Source organism: Leucopleurus acutus, assembly GCF_964270905.1.
Source record: "Leucopleurus acutus genome assembly, chromosome: 9".
Taxonomy (NCBI): domain Eukaryota; kingdom Metazoa; phylum Chordata; class Mammalia; order Artiodactyla; family Delphinidae; genus Leucopleurus; species Leucopleurus acutus.
The window spans coordinates 76,890,197-76,910,392 of NC_139144.1; the positions used below are offsets into that span (position 1 = coordinate 76,890,197).

The 20,196-nt window shown below is 36.9% G+C and overlaps 1 protein-coding gene across 1 annotated transcript in view; it reads left to right on the forward strand.

The window, feature by feature from the left end:
• The window catches only part of CFTR (CF transmembrane conductance regulator), a gene marked incomplete at its 5' end in the record, with an annotated part of 203,826 nt that overhangs the window by 88,106 nt on the left and 95,524 nt on the right, over positions 1-20,196 (forward strand). The gene's annotated exons all lie outside the window — the stretch shown is intronic.

Consider the following 20,196-nt stretch of genomic DNA (forward strand, 5'->3'; position numbering starts at 1 on the left):
CATCTGGAAATACAGAAAGCATTCCAAGTGAAGTCAGTACATGGATCTTGTACTATTCAATACATAAATTGCATAATAAAGGGTTCAATAATTATCGATGTTAATGGTAGGGAATATATCATTATGAGGTTTATCAGCAGGGAAAATACCACATTATGAGGTTTATCAGTAGTATTGCCTGAATAGTGATCTTGATTCAAAAGCACTATCCTTGGTAAATGGCATTTGACATTAGTAGATTCCTTTAAATCAACTTTTATGAAAAAAATTGCAGTGGAATAAAATGAAGCTTAAAATGCAGTGCAAGAAAAATAGAAAAAAGGCTAATTGTGGATTAGATAGAAACTGCAGTCCTTACAAAAGAGGGCTACATCCTTGAACAAATGGCTTTTTATGTATATACTGACTCATTCAACAGTAGTTTTTAAAAGCTCCATTCTCTTATTTTTCATACACTCTGAAAGCATAATAAAAATGAAAACTATCCTGAAAAATACTGGATTTACCTTGAAGAAAATATTCTTCATTCCTCAAAAGCTCTTCTTCCAGGGATAGTGTTTACAACCTAGAGGTTGGAACACTCATTAAATTTGTTATAAAGAATCTGCATGTTTCTAGAGAATACAGGTATTTGTCTAGGAGGGGGCTAGGATGTAGGACTGTTAGTGAGTGCCCTGCAAGATAAATCATGGGCTCTATTTGTTTATTAGTGGCAAGGTGTTGGCAGGTTTCTGGTAGGTTTTATTTTTTGCTTTGAATATATCTTTTCCCATAGAAATGGTTTTATAAATAGTGTCTTGATTCCCCCAAGTAAACCTATGGAAGTATATTTAACCCAAATATGGCATAGCTATATTAGTAGTAGTAAATTCAGAGGTATAGGTACCTAATTCATAGAATGAGCATTTACTATCTTCTGAATAGTGTGCTAGGTCCTGAGAATACCAAGTTGAATAAGATGTGGTCTATTTTCTAAAGAGTGCATAGTAAAGTGACCTGTATTTTAATGAATGGTTGTATGGTATGTGAATTATATCTTGATAAAACTGTTAAAATAATGAAGGAAAGAGGATAAGAATCAAAACATATTATTCCTTTTTTTTTCTGATTCCATGGCCAGCCTTAAAATTATTTTTCAAATGTATAATACTTTTTCTTTTTTTTTTTTTAGTATATTCTCAAGGTAGTACAACCATCACCACATTTTGAACTACTCTAAAAGAAATCCCGGTTAGCAATCAATTTACATTCTCTCACACCTAACTCGTCCACCCAGCCCTAAGCAAACTTTTGTCTTTAAAATATTCCTATTCTAGATATTTCACATAATTAGAATCATACAATATATGGTTTTCTGTGCCTAAATGAACTTTTAAACTATAAGAAAATAGGGAGTCTTAATTTTGAAAACATTTATTGAAACTTGCTGTCTTTTATGAAAATATGAATAGAGCAAGATCTATATACTGTGGAAGTTCATGGGCCAGTAGGGAAAAAAAATCAATAAAGAATGTAATGCTTGCTCTAATAGGAACAAAAGAGACATTTCTATAGGAGTAAAAGGATGAAGCTGAGTCTGCTAATGTAAGGAGTAATCTCCAGAGGAGGCACAAGGCTAATGTCCTCTGATGGAATGATTCCCTGTGGAATTCTAATGGTGACAAGAGTGAAACTTACGGCATTGGAGGAATTTTTTTTGATTAAGAACATTAGAGCTGCCAATAGGAATAGAGAAGATTAGGTTGATATGAAGAAGTGAAGATTGATGAGTGATGTTCCCTGGATTGTTGAGAAAATTAAATGAGATAAATAGAAGGTGCCTAACACAACATCTGGTACAAATTAGCCATTCAGTAAACAGTAGCTTATTTCTATTTCCTTTGGAGGTGGAGAATACTGCTAGAGAGCATGATGTAAGATAAATGTGTCTGAGAGCCTGTTCTTATTAGTGAGTACTGGGGAAACAAGGTGGGGTTTGGCGTAATTGAAGAGAACCATGAAAAATCATCAATATCAATTTTGATGCTGACAAAAGCAGTTTTAAGAGAAAATTATAAAAGTGGTCATCTATAGCTGGTCTACATGACCCAATCAACAAAAGTTGGAGTGTTCTGTGGGAGAAAACAGTTGGCATACGATCCTGAAGGTCTGGCGTGTAGGCATATTGGTTCCATGCTCCAGAAATGGCCACAGGGTTGGGAGGTGCTTCTAGTTTCTCTCTCCCTTTCAGACACCACAACATGACTTTTGTGATTACCAGACACCGTTCACTGTGGTGGAGGCAAGGTGGGTACAAAATGAAAACTTTATTATCCCTTTACTCAAAGAAAACATATGCAAAGAGACCATTTCAATACAATATAGCAAGCGTTGAGGTAGAAGTACTCTCAGGCACTACAGAAGTCCAGTTGATGGAGCTTCTCAGGGAGGCTTTCTCTAAAAACAGACACCTTGAAGGATAAGTAAAAATGGAAAATATATTCTGGACAGAGGAAACTGCATGAGCAGAAAAACCAGACATGAAACCACTTGGTTTGCGCAGGGAACCACAAGCATCTTGATAGAACGAGAGTATTATTGGGGGACAGTGAGTGGGGAGGAATGAAACCGGAGGGCCATGTCTTGGGAGCCTTGAAAACCAGTCTCAGGAATTTGGTCTTGGAGAGCTTTAATCAGGGAAGTGATGTAATCAGCTTTGCAATTTAGGTATATCTCTTTGGCTGTGATATGAGAAGCAGAATTAAGGTGGATGTGATTCGAACCTTTGTGGACTAGCAGAAAGAACAGAGATTTTGAAACCTGTTAGAGCTGGGCTACTGAAGAAAGTTACTTAACCTTGCTGTATACTGAGTTTTATCCTCTGCAATATAAGGATAATATTACCTATTTTATAGGGTTTTGTGGATTCTTCTGGCACATAGAAAGTACTTAATAAATAAAACAGTGATTATTATTATTAGTAGTAGTAGTACTATTTGCTATTCTGATTAGAAGGAGGAAGACTAATAGGAAGCTATTTCAGTAATCCAGATAATGTCAATGATGGACAAGAAGAGACTAAAGTATCAGAGTAATTATGAGAAGATAAGGAATCCCTTATTTGTGTACTATTCAATATTTGCATCCTTAGGAAAGGGCATCAGGAAAAATGAGCCTTTGGGAAAAAGTGAATATTTTTTTCCTCAAGAAATTAGAAGAGAAATTGGTTTAGGATTAAGGATTCCTTACATAACAGGAACTGGAAAGAGGTACAGGTAGAGATGCTATGGGTTTAGAAAAGAAGGATGTGGAGGTCAGTTAAGATGTCTGATCTTATGATGACTAAGATGTCTGATCAAGCAGAGGGATCACAGGTATTGCTAACAAAGTACCAGTGGAGGACACCACTAGATGGGTTTTAATAATGATGATGTTCTTTGTTTTTTTACTGTACAATTCACTCTTCATCCTCTTTGCCTTAAAATAGCAAATAAAACACTTAGTTTTTTATTTTTAATAGTCCCTGAGTCCCTGCTCCTTTCTGTCCTGCTGACTTTTGCAACTGACTTAGGTCTTCCTAGTCATCTTATGATAGGCAAAAACATCCAGTCTCTCCTAAATTCCTGTACTTTGAAGTGGCAAATGTAGTAAGTACAATGAGTACATTAGTATATGATTTTCTCTTCTCTTTACTGAATGTGTCCTGTATGCTGTTATCTATCCAACTACATGGTAAATTCCTTGAGAATAGTGATTCTAAAAATTTTATTTTGGGATACTCCACCAAGCACATTGATAGGGAGAAGGATAAATTCTTGTTGGATGACTGTTTCAGAAATATTTTGAAGTAGGCATGTCAGTTGCAAGAATTTTGCTCAGAAAATGTTCTTTTCTGAGCCTCACAGTCTCAGAGTTTGAGGAGACAATTATACAACAACAAGTTTTTGCTGGGAGTGACAAATAAAAATAATTAAAAGTGCTAGACTATCCTGACAGTCAAAATCAAGTTTCCCCTATTTTCAGTGACTTTAGAGTTACCGATTTTTGTTGTTGTTAAACAACTGTTCCCGCCTTTGAAAGAGGCCAGTGAGAACCTTCCAAGATGAAGGTTTTATTTTTTTAAGCATTTGGTGGAGGAGTTTTGAGCACAGGAACAGAAAATACCTACAGAATCCTTGAGGGTTAACAGCTGGTGTCAGCCCAACACTCCCTCAGCGTGTTCTCTCTGTGGCCCCTATCACCAAATACAAACATTCATGATTCAGTAGGTTTTCATTTTGACTGCCAAAGCTGATCTGTTTCTTAATGTACTACATCTAGACTTGGGGCTGTAGATGAGGCGGAATATTTTCTTCCTCATTTTTGTGTTTTTATTCAACTTTGATATCTACAAAGCACTTGAGTGTGTAATGATGCCTGGTGTCATAGGAGTAGGCAGGTAGGTGCAAATTTGCTTCGATAGGGAAAAGCATGCACAACATAGTTCACATAGTTTTCTGATTTCAGTCTGTGGTTGAAAACTATTCAGCCAGTGGGATTGAGTGAAGACTTTATCACAGGGAAGAGCATGGAGACAGTGCTATGCTGATAGAATAAATTGTAACAAGCAGACACGAGTAAGCAAGTCCTGTTGACTCTTCACCTTTAGGTCTCCTCTTTCAGGAACTTTTCCATGTCTTGCTTATATGTCCTACTTTGGATCTAGATTATAGTAGAATGGATTTCTAGACAAATTAATAGTTAATTCTTAAAAATACCATTTTGTATCCTTGTGCCCATTAACTTCTCCTCCAATTTTTTCTTTCCACGTTCCCAAACTACCCTTAGAATCCTCCTAAATATTTGTGACTTTTGTAACCAGCACTGAAGATTTTACTAGCTCAAAAAGAGGAATTAATATAATTGGGCCCCCGTTAATTTACTTATCCCGTAAGGAGATTATAATCATATTTTGTCATTGAAAGAGTGACAGGTTTCACTGTCCTCTTGCCTTTTAAAACTTTCCAGAATACCGCTCCTTTGCCATTCTCCAATATCTTATCCTATGACACTGTCTCACAACTGACAGCAACAGATCCTAGGCAGGCTAGTGTTTGGGTACCAAGTAATTGGACTGTCTTTCTTCAGTGACTCACTCTCTTGTAAGAGGACCTGGTTTGGAGCCGTAATTGGCTTTTGTAACAGTGCATGGTGGGAGGTGGGGTGGGGGATGTGAGAAGAGGTCCGAGGTTTAGGATATGTTACTGGTATCCACAGAGCTGTTGCAGTCCTTCTGTAACCACAAAATGGTCGTCATTAGGTAAATATTTGTCATGGCCATTCATTACATACACATTGTAATAAAAATATTTACTGTGTAAGTTGAAGAAGTAAAATCTGTTTGTGTTTTCTATTCCACTAGACAGTTTTCACATTTAGTCACTAGAAGAAAAAAACATTGGGAGGGAACTTGGCAAGAGATTACTAAGAGAAAGAAATCTTGGGAGGGAAACTGGCAAGAAATATGAAAAACTTGGGAGGGAAGTAAGCAAAGAAATGAGTTAACAGCTGTTCTGGAAAATAAATTCCATCATGCAGATACCACAAGACTAATTAAATTTGAATTTGACCCCTGGATCTTCAGATCTGGCCAAAACTCACCTGCATTGAACAGACTTGACCTTTGGGTGGTCAATCCGCCATTGTAGGAGAATTCAGGAATGTTCAGTTGGGAGATCTGTAAATAAAAAATGGCCACACAAATTAACATTTGCATTCAGTAGTAGCCAAGATATAATAGACATCCAAAACAGATATTCGAAACACACTGAACTATGTCCCCTAAACCAGAATAAACCACACTAAGTGACTGTACCTTGAACCACCTGTCATTTTCTACTGATAGGTAATTAAGTTTGAAAGCACTCCCATTTATTTATTGTAATATGAAGCAACTACATTTATTTAATAAAACTGTGGAACCAAACAGGAACACCATAGCGTTTCCTGAACTAGACTATTATTTCACTTCATTTGAACCCTGGAACTTAAAAATAAATACTAGCTAACATCCATTGGGAGGGCACAAGTCAGCATTGCTCTGCTAAGCATTTTTGCATGCATTGGTCCATTAATTCTAACTTTCTAGTTATCTAGTGACCACTTTCCCTAGAGTTTGCAATCAAAATGAAAATGTGCTGAATTCTAAAATGTGAACTAGGGTTTAGCAATTAAGATTACAATTCTGGAACTAATTATTAGCTTAAATAAACGGGAGTTCTTATGTCTCTAAAACCTGAATAACCCTAAGACTGCCCCTCTTCCTAAGATGTGGGCAGATCAACAGAACAGTACTATAAAAGTCGAATTATAAAAGAATCTTTAGTTGCAAGAAAAAAAAAAGTCGAATTATAACTGTCTGGGACCAAGCTGTCTCATGAATAGATAATGAAATTAAGATATTTAAGCCAGGCCCCTCATATTAAAAAACAAAACATCATTAAGTTTTCCAAAGGTCAAAGCCATGCTGTATCATTATATATAGGCCTGATGTTTCATCCCTTTTGAAGAACTGGGATACTGGACCCCACACTCTTGGAATTTTCCATTTTGTAGTGATGGCTAATTCAAAAAGGTCAAGAGAAGATTTTACACTTATATTTTAATAGAACTTTAGACTTTAATAGAACCTTAGAATTTGGTAATGTTCATAAATTCCTTTCCAGGAAGGGACACTTGGGTTTTCTAAAAATTTAGTATAAGTATTCTGTAGACAAAAATTGCCCTTGAAATGGCAATTATATTACCATGAATATGTTTCAGAACCAAGTCTGTAATACCTAATTTTTATTTAGAAGGTTTAATTACCCTTGATTCAAATTTCATAAATTAAAAAATTGATTTCAATAAGCATTTGTTGAGTTTCTGCTGTGGACACAGTATATGTTAGGTACTCTGAATGCTGCCTGCAAGTATAACAAGGGTCCTGTCTGTAATGAGTTTTTGACTTACAGATTTTTTTGGGGGGGAAAAATATATATATATACACACACATATATATGAATATATATATTCACTCATGTAGTAAATATTTGTGAGTGCAAACATTAAACTAGGAACTACGTCAAACTCTCGGAATTACTGGTAAAAAAGGCACAATCCCTGTCCTCAAAGGTCTTCCACTCTGGTGGAGATGAACAAGTAAAACCAGTGCAGTTTGTTAAGTTCTACGATATTGGTTAATACCGGGTACTTATATGGTATAGAGAAGCAGCACTTAATCTGGTCTTAGAAGGTCAGGTGAGGTTTCCCTGGAGGAAGTGACATCTAAGGTGAGAGATGATGGATGAGTAGGAATCATTTGAATGAAGAACAGGGAGAATATTCCAGAAAGAGAACACAATGTACAAAGCTGGGAGCCAACAGAGAACATTGTACCTTCGAGGAGCTATGATCAGTTGTGTGTAGCTGGGGTGTAGGATGAAATGGGCTGGAGTCAAGTGAGAGCACTGCACTTTCAGGGGAACTCTAGGTGGTGCAGCGAAGCTGGGACCTGGAAAGGAAGGCGTATATGATGAGAGCCGAACTGGGAGAGAACAATCAGATCGTGGTTTCTGTCTCCCCACTTGCCAGCAATTAAACCAAATAGCCAAAAGAGACAGAAAGAGAGAGTCATCCACACTTCACTTTCATGTTTCATATACCTGGGGAAATGCAGTTCTCATGCAGTGGTTTAGCTGCAAGAGGAGTCGGTGAAACGTGGTGCTTAGTGGGAGCACAGGCCCCTTGGGAGGGGAGCAGGTGGATCCTCCATGGTTGCTTTTCTTCACTGGAGGGAGTACCATAATAAAAACAATATTTTAGGGAGATTTATCCAGTGTAACATGAAAACTGGAGGGGGTAATGGAGATGTGGATAGACATTTATGAAATATTGTTATGCACATTTTAAAGTGTAAGAAAGGAAAGTTTGAGAGACTTGTTGAAGATCACGTCTCATAACTGATGGGACCAGCAAGAGAATCCAAATCTTCTGACTTCTCTTTTTTGCTATACTCGATTAGGGTTGTTGCCTATTAGAAACTCCTATGACTTATGCATTGAACATTGCAGACTTTGAGTTAGGACTTCAGGCTGGTTAATGTCACTATGATTGTAACAGTATTATTAAACCATTGGGATTATAAGTCTGCCATTTGTGAAAGAGAAGGTTATGATGACAAAGACTTGTGAACTAACGGCACTGAAAATTTCATGACATAGTTTTGAAAAGTCTTTGCAGGATATTTATTTTCATATAATTGACATATCAGGCTACCATACTCCTGAATTCCGTACTCCTTGATCTTGGGAAGACCACCTATACTAACACACTTGAAATTTAAATGTCAAGACATTTCTATCCATATCTTCTTCCAAATTATCTTCTTTTCTTCTCACCTTGGGGCAGAATCTCCTCTTCACGCCTCATGACCTCAAATTTAAAATATGGAGGCCTAAGTAGGTGGGCAGTCAGCTCAGGGAAGAAAGCCTTCTCAGGGAAAGTTGAGCAGCTGGTTTTCTAAAATGAGCTCTTGAGAGAATAAGGATCTTGGTAGGATTACTTCAGAGGTGATGGGTAAGGACATATTGAAGCCCATCTCCTGGGGAGCCTTGGTCACTAGGGACCTGGGAGACCTGCGAGGAGCTCCAGAGCAGGATCAAGTGAGAGATAACACAGTAATGTGCCAAGGAAGCTCTTGAGAAAGGAGTACTTTCTAGATGCTGGATTTGTCCCAGTATCTTGGGTGGGTAGACCTAGAAAAGATAGTTAAGGAATGAGTAGGTTCTTAACTGCCAATTCTTAGACCAACTGAATTAAAATCATCTAGAGAGAGCTTTTAGAAAATAGATTGTTAAGAATCATTTCAGAGAATCTGAAATCTGGAGTCCAGAAATCTGTCATTAAATGAGTCTAATGTAGAGCCAGAACACAATAAATAAGATTCTTTGTCTCAAGTATCTTTTTTAGCTTCCTTGGGGACACTTATCTCAAGATACGTTAAAGCACTGCATTTTACAGCTCTTCAAGCTATGAATAGAATTACATATATACTCACAAGTTCATACGTAAAAACCATGTATGTATATATATATGAATATTAAACAATAGTTTAATATCGACAACAAAAGACTGTAATATCTATTATAATAGTGCTTTTTGTACTTTTGTTGGGTCCAATAACAAATATATTGGAATTCGAGTTTTCTGCTGCGAATTGGTCAGTACCAAAGCCCAGTGAAAGAAGAGTTTTTATTTTTCAAGTTGATAGAATGTTCTCACTTCTTAAGCTTTCTAGCAAGGATTAATCTTTAGCCAATATTTGTAGGTACAGCTATTTGTAATCAAGTTTGACTTAGGCCAACAGACTGTCTTCCCTAATGAACAGAATTCCAATTTTTAATTTCTAGAATTCATTCATGTATATTCCCTGCTTTAGAAGTTAACCTCCGTCTGTGGATACATGTCATACAGTGCTACATCCACAGTTACAACAGCTGTGTGCAAAAGTGGTTAATTCATTTTTTCTCTCTATACAGTACTCTCTTGGCTTTCTCACATTCTCTTCTTCCTCTCTTCTCCCTTCCCCTTCCCTCTGTTCCCCCAACACTTCTTTTCTCCTTCCTCCTTCTTGCCTAGTTTCCTTGTGCATAAAGCATAATACAAGTGCTTAGTAATTATTAAACATTAATAACAGTGGCATTAACTGTCTAATGATTCACTGTTAAAGACATGCTTTATTGAATGGCATTACTTCTGAAGTTCATGTTCCCGCAACCCAAGCTTCTCACCATCCTCCCTTACCACAAGCAGCTGTATTGTCAAGGTTGTTCTGAAGAGTGATAAGACAGCCATAAAACAAGGTTTATGGTATTTTCCTATCTACAGAGCCACAGCAAGCTCAAATGTACTCAGCAAATATTGCAAAATTACATAGGACCATTAAATGTAACACTTCACCCTTTCTTTAAAGTTCTCTCTCTCTCAATATACTAATACCCTATACCATTCCTCTATGTTCACGTCAGAGTTGATGAGCTTTGTATTAGCAGTTCCTCCTTAACAGCTTCTGGTTTGTCTGGCTCAGTTGAATAATATCAGGGTGATGAAATTTAGGTGCATTTTAAAAAAGTAAAGTGGTACACATTTGTGTGAAAAGTGTGTTCATAACATTGGGTATATTATATACTTTTTTAATAATAAAATAAGTTAATCTTTATTGCACATTTATTATAATATTACTTTTACCCTCGCTGGTACTCTTTATCTAAGTATTTTCAAGTGCTTTACAATCTCGAACAGACTTAATGTTTTTTGTGCACAGAATCCTTTGAAGTTGACATTTGCCTTTCTGACCAGCATGTTGTAAAGGAAGTTAGCCAAAAGAACAGGTACCTATTCAAACAGGCATAAAAATCACAGGTTAAAATGCAGATTCCTGTACTCTGCCCTAATTCTTCTGAGTAAGAATAGGTGCAGCATTTTTAAGCAAGCTCCCCAGGTGGTTCTGAAATAATTGGTCCAGGGATCACACTTTGAAAACCAATGATCCAGATATTTGATTTTATCTGTAAATAAACTGTGATGAGAAAATTATTAAAAACTGAAATGGCAGTGTAGGGTGGTTACAAAGAAAGATTTTTCAGGGTCTCCTTCAATAGGAAAATTAACTGATCACAATTTTTAAAAGTTTATATTTGATTTATTTTAAGATTTAGGTTTAGAAAAATCTCAGTAGTTAATTTTTATATTAGAGATCAAATCATGCCCAGTATCTTAATTCCAATAAATGATTTCCTCCAATAATTTTTTTTTTTTTTTTTTTGCGGTACGCGGTCCTCTCATTGTTGTGGCCTCTCCCGTTGCGGAGCACGGGCTCTGGACACGCAGGCTCAGCGGCCATGGCTCACGGGCCCAGCCGCTCTGCAGCATGTGGGATCTTCCCGGACCGGGGCACGAACCCGTGTCCCCTGCATCGGCAGGTGGACTCTCAACCACTGTGCCACCAGGGAAGCCCTCCTCCAATAATTTTTATGGGTAACTCCAAGAGAACTCAAGAGAAGTTGCAGTGCAAGTAAAGAGAAATCAAATTTGTCTCTGGTTGCAAAGTTTCTCTGGGCAGCACATGCTCTTATGCTGCTTTTTAAACTCATGATAGCACCAAGGCTGAAAACCAACACCCTTAAGATAAATATAGCACCAGATTGGAGTGCCCTTAGTAATCAGCAAAGATAAATGTTTAACAGAGTATACAAAACAAAGTGTTTTATGTTAAATAGAAGCTAAATACTAATAAAGAAATCTCCAAATGAACAATAAAGTAATCAGAACAAGTACTCACATTAGCAGCAGGATATTGGTTTTATTAATGCATTTGATCTTAAAATAATGGGCTTATTCACAATTCTCTTCAATCTACCCCTACTATTTTGTTTCACTTCAATCTCAGCAGCTTTCTGGTAATTATGATCTTTGAGATCTTTGTTAAATTATCCATATTGACACATTTTTCTTCATAAATGGTTTCAGTCCAGAAAAGGAGGCCAAGTGCATTGGCTCAGAACATCAAATCTTTTTCAGACGCAGGAATCTCTTATTTTCGTGCTTTTTCAAGGTAATCTGCATCACTAGCATCTATTCCAGATAGGAAACATTCATATGACAACATCCCTGTTTTCTTAACTATATTGTTAGAGCCCTAGACGAATTGTAAGAGCATTTCACCAAATCCTCAAGTCCATTCTCTAGTAGGTCTGAGTCTTTATTCCCATCCTGCCCGGGGAGGGGGAAGGGTAAGCTGGGACAAAGTAAGAGAGTGGCATGGACATATATACACTACCAAGTGTAAAACCAATAGCTAGTGGGAAGCAGCCGCGTAGCACAGGGAGATCAGCTCTGTGCTTTGTGACCACCTAGAGGGGTGGGATAGGGAGGGTGGGAGGGAGGGAGATGCAAGAGGGAGGAGATATGGGGAGATACATGTATGTATAGCTGATTCACTTTGTTATAAAGCAGAAACTAACACACCATTGTAAAGCAATTATATTCCAATAAAGATGTTAAAAACAAACAAACAAAAAAGAACATTTCACCAAATCCTTCTCACCATCATTCTTCCATAAACCCCAAGCTTCAGGCAATCACTGTTACGAATGTGATATGCACTTTTCAATCCATTTAAATGAATTTACACCATATATATTTATCTATAAACAATACTTAATTGTTTTGTGTGGCTTTAAAATTTACATAAATGGTATAATTTGTACACATAATTCTTCAACTTGCTTTCTTTGTTCCAGTTACCTTTTTGAGGTCTAGCTATGCTACTTAGATGTAGAAATTTATTTCATTCTATTAAACTGCTGGATGGTGCTTATGTGTAACATTTTATTTACTCTGCTCTTGATGAATATTTAGATTGTTCTAAGATTTTACTTAGTACTGCAATGACAATCTTTGAATATTTCTCTTTGCACGTATGTAAGAGCTTCTCCGGTATAAATAGATGAATTGTGGTGTCCTAGGATATGTATGTACATTTCCAGTATCGCTAGATGCTGCCAAATTGTATTTTAAAGTAGCTGTACCGATTTACACTACGAACAGTCATTTATGAGCGTTTCCATTTCCTCAATCTTTGAAAACTCTTGTTTTTGACAGAGAGTTTAATTTTTGCCATTCTAAGTTGTAAGAAGTCCTATCTCTTTACTGTTCTAATTTGCAGTTGCCTGATTGCTTGTGAGATTATATTTGTTAGCCATTTGACTACATATCCTTTGCCATTTTTTTGGTAAGGTTGTGGAAGCTGTGAGATGTGCCTTATACAGCTCTGTCGTAGGGAATGTAACTGAATGAGGGCCCACTGCTATGAGTTAAAATCCGTCACTTTCAGAGTTTGTCTTGAGACTACACCTTCCCACAAATGATTGAGTGTGGCAGGGATACTGAAGCAGATTTGTGTCTGAAAGACATGGGACTTATTTATTAATGGATTTTGGCTCAGAGACTCTCAGACGGCTCTGTCAGACCTTGCTTAGATTGCAAAGTGTTCTAATGTCTTTCCGTCTAACCTTCTGTCCTTCTCTCCCTCGCTCAGGGGTTGGAACTGCATTGAGGTCTGACAGCTCTCCCAGCCTTCCTTGCCTCCTTTCCTGTTTTCTTTTATGCAAGTATTTCCCATAATAAGATAATTTCATGTTCAATACTTTCTTGGTATCTGCAGCTTGGAGGGACTGTACTAAAACAGTTATATACATTGCATTACTCTCCTTTAGGGATGGGAGGTAATGCAATGTATGTTTTGTTCTGGAATCTTTTGTTATAGAGAGTTTTTTTGATTTTCATATAATGAATTATATCTATATTGTCTTTTATGGTTTGTTCTTTATCTTTAAGACAATCCTTTCTAATACAAATCATAAAAATATATTCTTGTGTATTCTCAATATTCTTAAAGTTTCAGTTTTTGCATTCAGGCCTACAAACCATTGGAATTAATTTTTGTATTTGGTATGAGCTAGGGGTCTAATTTTATCTTCCAAATGGAGATCCATATGTCATGAGATAATTTTTTGAGCAGTTTCTCCTTTCCCTATAAACTATCATTCTAACACTTTTATGCTAGGTTCTGATCTGTGTGTGGGTTTGTTTGTTTGTTTGTGGAATCTTCTGTTCCGTTCATCTGTCTGTTTACTCTCCATCAGAATCTACTTTTCAAATGACAGTAGGCTTACCATTTAACTTTATTTATTATTTAGGGTTAACGAGTATGCTCTAGCGACATATCCCAGTATCTTAAGCTGGCCAGAGAGATAAGTTGGGGGCAGACTTGGTTAGGTTCGAACCTAACCTTCCTTTGTGAGGAAGTCACAAAGGTTCTCCCAGGCATGAAGCCACATCTCAGCTCAAAATCCAGCTCTTTCATTAAGTTGTCCTTGATAGATTATAGATTGTAAGCTCCCGAATGCAGGGGATTAATCTTAACCATCTCTAAATTGCCTAAAATACTTGCTCACTGTTTGGAACATATGCCTATAATAATTTAAACTTGTCCTGGTTCCCAAAGCATAGAGCAAATTACAACCCTGCCCTTGCCCTTGAGAAGCTCACAGTCTTTGAGGGTAAACAGACAATTAATAAGAAAAGACATAAAAGCTCTTATAACACATAGGAACAGAAAAGTCATGACTAGTTGTCAAAGAAGTCATGGAAGACTTTATGGAGGATAATAAATTCTTATTGATGTTAAAGGACTTTGCCGGATAAAGAAGTAGAGGAAAGCCATTCTAGATAGAGGGACCGGCAGGTGCAAATAGTGAAAGATATGGTAAATTTGGAGAACAATAAAACTTCCGTGTGGCTAAGGGTCAAGACGTATTTGGAAGAGTGCTGGGAGGTGAGTCTGAAGAAATGAGCTGGGAAAAGTTTTGTATGCCATTTTTCTATTTTTATTTTTTTAATTTATTTATATTTTGGCTGCATGGGGTCTTCATTGCTGTGCACGGGCTTTCCCTCTAGTTGTGGCGAGCAGGGCCTACTCCTCGTCGTGGTGCGTGGTCTTCTTATTGTGGTGGCTTCTCCTGCTGCAGAGCACGGGCTCTAGGCGTGCGGTCCTCAGCAGTTGTGGCTCATGGGCTCCAGAGCGCAGGCTCAGCAGTTGTGGCGTAGGGGCTTAGTTGCTCCGTGGCATGTAGGATCTTCCTGGACCAGGGCTCAAACGTGTGTCCCGTGCACTGGCAGGTGGATTCTTAACCACTGCGCCACCAGGGAAGTGCCTGTGTGCCATCTTTTAAAGTTTGGATTTTATTCTGGAGTTCACAAGGATCCAATATATTTTTGGTTGTTTGTTTTATGATGTTTTGTTTTAAGCAGAGATGTGACATGATCAGTTCACTTGAATGAATTTGAATTGTTCAAAGTAATGTGGATCATATGTTCTTTGGCCAAGCTATCCGCTACCAGCTGAGAAAAAATATGACTTCTCCTATATTTTAGGGTCATGGGATATGATGAGCATTCTCCATGAATCAGCTCTCATTATGTTATGTTAACAGGATTGAAGAGAATAAACCTTTGGAAAGTGAGACAACTTGATACTTAAGAACTCCATATCTTCCACATATGTTTTATTATTTTTTTGATAACAGAACTAGTAACCTAGTTCATAAGAAAAGTATCAATAAACATCCCCTTTTACTTATGCAGAATTCACTTGCTTAGCACCATAATAGTGGATGATAGAGATCAAGCTGAATAAACACATGCATATATGTATGTATACCATACATATACGTGTAATATATATATATACACATATCTATGTACACATATAAAGATGTATAAAAATGCAATCTGTATGTGTATATATATGTATATTCAAATGTATGTGTGTCTATACCCCAGTCACTATAATGAGTATTTTGGATAGCAGTTGTGATAACCTATGGTTAGATATACTATAGTTACCAAAGAAAATATTTTATACACCATTAAAATATTATTGAGGAAAGTACTGCTAGCGGATAAAGTCTTTTTAAAATTTTTATTATTTATTTAATTTTTAAAAACATTTTTATTGGAGTATAATTGCTTTACAATAGTGTGTTAGTTTCTCCTTTATAACAAAGTAAATCAGTTATACATATACATATATCCCCATATCTCCTCCCTCTTGTGTCTCCCTCCCTCCCACACTCCCTATCCCACCCTTACAGTTGGTCACGAAGCACCGAGCTGATCTCCTGTGCTATGTGACTGCTTCCCACTAGCTATCTATTTTACATTTGGTAGTGTATATATGTCTGTACATACACTACCACTCTCTCACTTTGTCCCAGCTCACACGTCCCCCTCCCCAGGTCCTCAAGTCCATTCTCTAGTAAGTCTGAGTCTTTATTCCCTTCTTGCCCCTAGGTTCTTCATGACCTTTTTTTTTTCTTTTTTAGATTCCATATATTTGTGTTAGCATACAGTATTTGTTTTTCTCTTTCTGACTTACTTCACTCAGTATGACAGACTCTAGGTCCATCCACCTCACTACAAATAACTCAATTTCATTTCCTTTTATGGCTGAGTAATATTCCATTGTATATATGCGCCACAACTTCTTTATCCATTCATCTGTTGATGGACACTTAGGTTGCTTCCATGTCCTGGCTATTGTAAATAGAGCTGCAATGAACATTGTGGTATATGACACTTTTCGAATTATGGTTTTCTCAGGGTCTATGCCCAGTAGTGGGATTGCTGGGTCATATGGTAGTTCTATTTGTAGTTTTTTAAGGAACCTCCATACTGTTCTCCATAGTGGCTGTATCAATGACATTCCCACCAACAGTGCAAGAGGGCTCCCTTTTCTCCACACCCTCTCCAGAATTTATTGTTGGTAGATTTTTTGATGATGGCCATTCTGACAGGTGTGAGGTGATACCTCATTGTAGTTTTGATTTGCATTTCTCTAATGATTAATGCTGTTGAGCATTCCTTCATGTGTTTGTTGGCAATTGGTATATCTTCTTGGGAGAAATGTTGATTTAGGTCTTCTGCCCATTTTTGGATTGGGTTGTTTTTTTGATATTGAGCTGCATGAGCTGCTTGTAAATTTTGGAGATTAATCCTTTGTCAGTTGCTTCCTTTGCAAATATTTTCTCCCATTCTGAGGGTTGTCTTTTCGTCTTGTTTGTGGTTTCTTTTGCTGTGCAAAAGCTTTTAAGTTTCATTAGGTCCCATTTGTTTATTTTTGTTTTATTTCCATTTCTCTAGGAGGTGGGTCCAAAAGGATCTTGCTGCGATTTATGTCATCGAGTGTTCTGCCTATGTTTTCCTCTAAGAGTTTGATAGTATTTGGCCTTACATTTAGGTCTTTAATCCATTTTGAGTTTACTTTTGTGTATGGTGCTAGGGAGTGTTCCAATTTCATTCTTTTAGATGTAGCTGTCCAGTTTTCCCAGCACCACTTATTGAAGAGGCTGTCTCTTCTCCATTGTGTATTCTTGCCTCCTTTATGAAAGATAAGGAGACCATATGTGTGTGGGTTTATCTCTGGGCTTTCTATCCTATTCCATTGATCTATATTTCTGTTTTTGTGCCAGTACCATACTGTCTTGATTCCTGTAGCTTTGTAGTATAGTCTGAAGTCAGGGAGCCTGATTCCTCCAGCTCCATTTTTTTTCTCAAGATTGCTTTGGCTATTCGAGGTCTTTTATGTTTCCATACAAATTGTGAAATTTTTTGTTCTAGTTCTGTGAAAAATGCCTTTGGTAGTTTGATAGGGATTGCATTGAATCTGTAGATTGCTTTGGGTAGTAGAGTCATTTTCACAATGTTGATTCTTCCAATCCAAGAACATGGTATATCTCTCCATCTGTTTGTATCATTTTTAATTTCTTTCATCAGTGTCTTATAATTTTCTGCATATAGGTCTTTTTTCTCCTTAGGTAGGTTTATTCCTAGGTATTTTATTCTTTTTGTTGCAGTGGTAAATGGGAGTGTCTCCTTAATTTCTCTTTCAGATTTTTCATCATTAGTGTATAGGAATGCAAGAGATTTCTGTGCATTAATTTTGTATCCTGCTACTTTACCAAATTCATTGATTAGCTCTAGTAGTTTTCTGGTAGCATCTTTGGGATTCTCTATGTATAGTATCATGTCATCTGCAAACAGTGACAGCTTTACTTCTTTTCCAATTTGGATTACTTTTATTTCTTTTTCTTCTCTGATTGCTGTGGCTAAAACTTCCAAAACTATGGTGAATAATAGTGGTGAGAGTGGGCAACCTTGTCTTGTTCCTGATCTTAGTGGAAATGGTTTCAGTTTTTCACCATCGAGGATGATGTTCGCTGTGGGTTTGTAATATATGGCCTTTATTATGTTGAGGAAAGTTCCCTCTATGCCTACTTTCTGGAGGGTTTTTATCATAAATGAGTGTTGAATTTTGTCGAAAGCTTTTTCTGCATCTATTGAGATGATCATATGGCTTTTCTCCTTCAATTTGTTAATATGGTGTATCACATTGATTGATTTGCGTATATTTAAGAATCCTTGCATTCCTGCGATAAACCCCACTTGATCATGGTGTATGATCCTTTTAATGTGCTGTTGGATTCTCTTTGCTAGTATTTTGTTGAGGATTTTTGCATCTATGTTCATCAGTGATATTGGTCTGTAGTTTTCTCTTTTTGTGACATGTTTGTCTGGTTTTTGTATCAGGGTGATGGTGTCCTCGTAGAATGAGTTTGGGAGTGTTCGTCCCTCTGCTGTATTTTGGAAGAATTTGAGAAGGATAGGGGTTAGCTCTTCTCTAAATGTTTGATAGAATTTGCCTGTGAAGCCATCTGGTCCTGGGCTTTTGTTTGCCGGAAGATTTTTAATCACAGTTTCAATTTCAGTGCTTGTGATTGGTCTGTTCATACTTTCTATTTCTTCCTGGTTCAGTCTCAGAAGGTTGTGCTCTTCTAAGAATTTGTCCATTTCTTCCAGGTTGTCCATTTTTTTGGCATATAGTTGCTTGTAGTAATCTCTCATGATCCTTTGGATTTCTGCAGTGTCAGTTGTTACTGCTGCTTTTTCATTTCTAATTCTATTGATTTGAGTCTTCTCCCTTTTTTTTGATGAGCCTGGCTAATGGTTTATCAGTTTTGTTTATCTTCTCAAAGAACCAGCTTTTAGTTGTATTGATCTTTGCTACTGTTTTCTTCATTTCTTTTTCATTTATTTCTGATCTGATCTTTATGATTGCTTTCCTTTTGCTAACTTTGGGGTTTTTTTGTTCTTCTTTCTCTAATTGTTTTTGATATAAGGTTAGGTTGTTTATTTGAGATGTTTCTTGTTTCTTAAGGTAGGATTGTATTGCTCTAAACTTCCCTCTTAGAACTGCTTTTGCTGCATCCCATAGGTTTTGGGTCGTCATGTTTTCATTGTCATTTTTTTCTAGGTATTTTTTGATTTCCTCTTTGATTTCTTCAGTGATCTCTTGGTTATTAACTAGTGTATTGTTTAGCCTCATGTGTTTGTATTTTTTACAGACTTTTTCCTGTAATTGATATGTAGTCTAATAGCGTTGTGGTCGGAAAAGATACTTGATACGATTTCAATTTTCTTAAATTTACCAAGGCTTGATTTGTGACCCAAGATATGGTCTATCCTGGAGAATGTTCCATGAGCACTTGAGAAGAAAGTGTATTCTGCTGTTTTTGGATGGATGGTCCTATAATTATCAATTAAGTCCATCTTGTTTAATGTATCTTTTAAAGCTTGTGTTTCCTTATTTATTTTCATTTTGGATGATCTGTCCAATGGTGAAAGTGGGGTGTTTAAGCCCCCTACTAAGATTGTGTTACTATTGATTTCCCCTTTTATGGCTGTTAGTATTTACCTTATGTATCGAGGTGCTCCTTTGTTGGGTGCATAAATATTTAAAATTGTTATATCTTCTTCTTGGATTGATCCCTTGATCATTATGTAGTGTCCTTCTTTGTCTCTTGTAATAGTCTTTGTTTTAAAGTCTATTTTGTCTGATATGAGAATTGCTACTCCAGCTTTCTTTTGATTTCCATTTGCATGGAATATCTTTTTCCATCCCCTCACTTTCAGTCTGTATGTGTCCCTAGGTCAGAAATGGGTCTCTTGTAGACAGCATATTTATGGGTCTTGTTTTTGTATCCATTCAGTCAGTCTGTTTTAGGTGGAGCATTTAATCCACTTACATTTAAGGTAATTATTGAAATGGCTATTCCTATTACCATTTTCTTAATTGTTTTGGGTTTGTTATTGTAGGTCTTTTCCTTCTCTTGTGTTTCCTGCCTAGAGAAGTTCCTTTAGCATTTGTTGTAAAGCTCGTTTGGTGGTGCTGAATTCTCTTAACTTTTGCTTGTCTGTAAAGGTTTTAATTTCTCCGTCAAATCTGAATGAGATCCTTGCTGGGTAGAGTAGTCTTGGTTGTAGGTTTTTCCCTTTCATCACTTTAAATATGTCCTGCCACTCCCTTCTGGCTTGCAGAGTTTCTGCTGAAAGATCTGCTGTTAGCCTTATGGGGATGTCCTTGTATTTTATTTGTTGTTTTTCCCTTGCTGCTTTTAATATTTTTTCTGTGTATTTAATTTTTGATAGTTTGGTTAATATGTGTCTTGGCATGTTTCTCCTTGGATTTATCTGTATGGGACTCTCTGTGCTTCCTGGACTTGATTAACTATTTCCTTT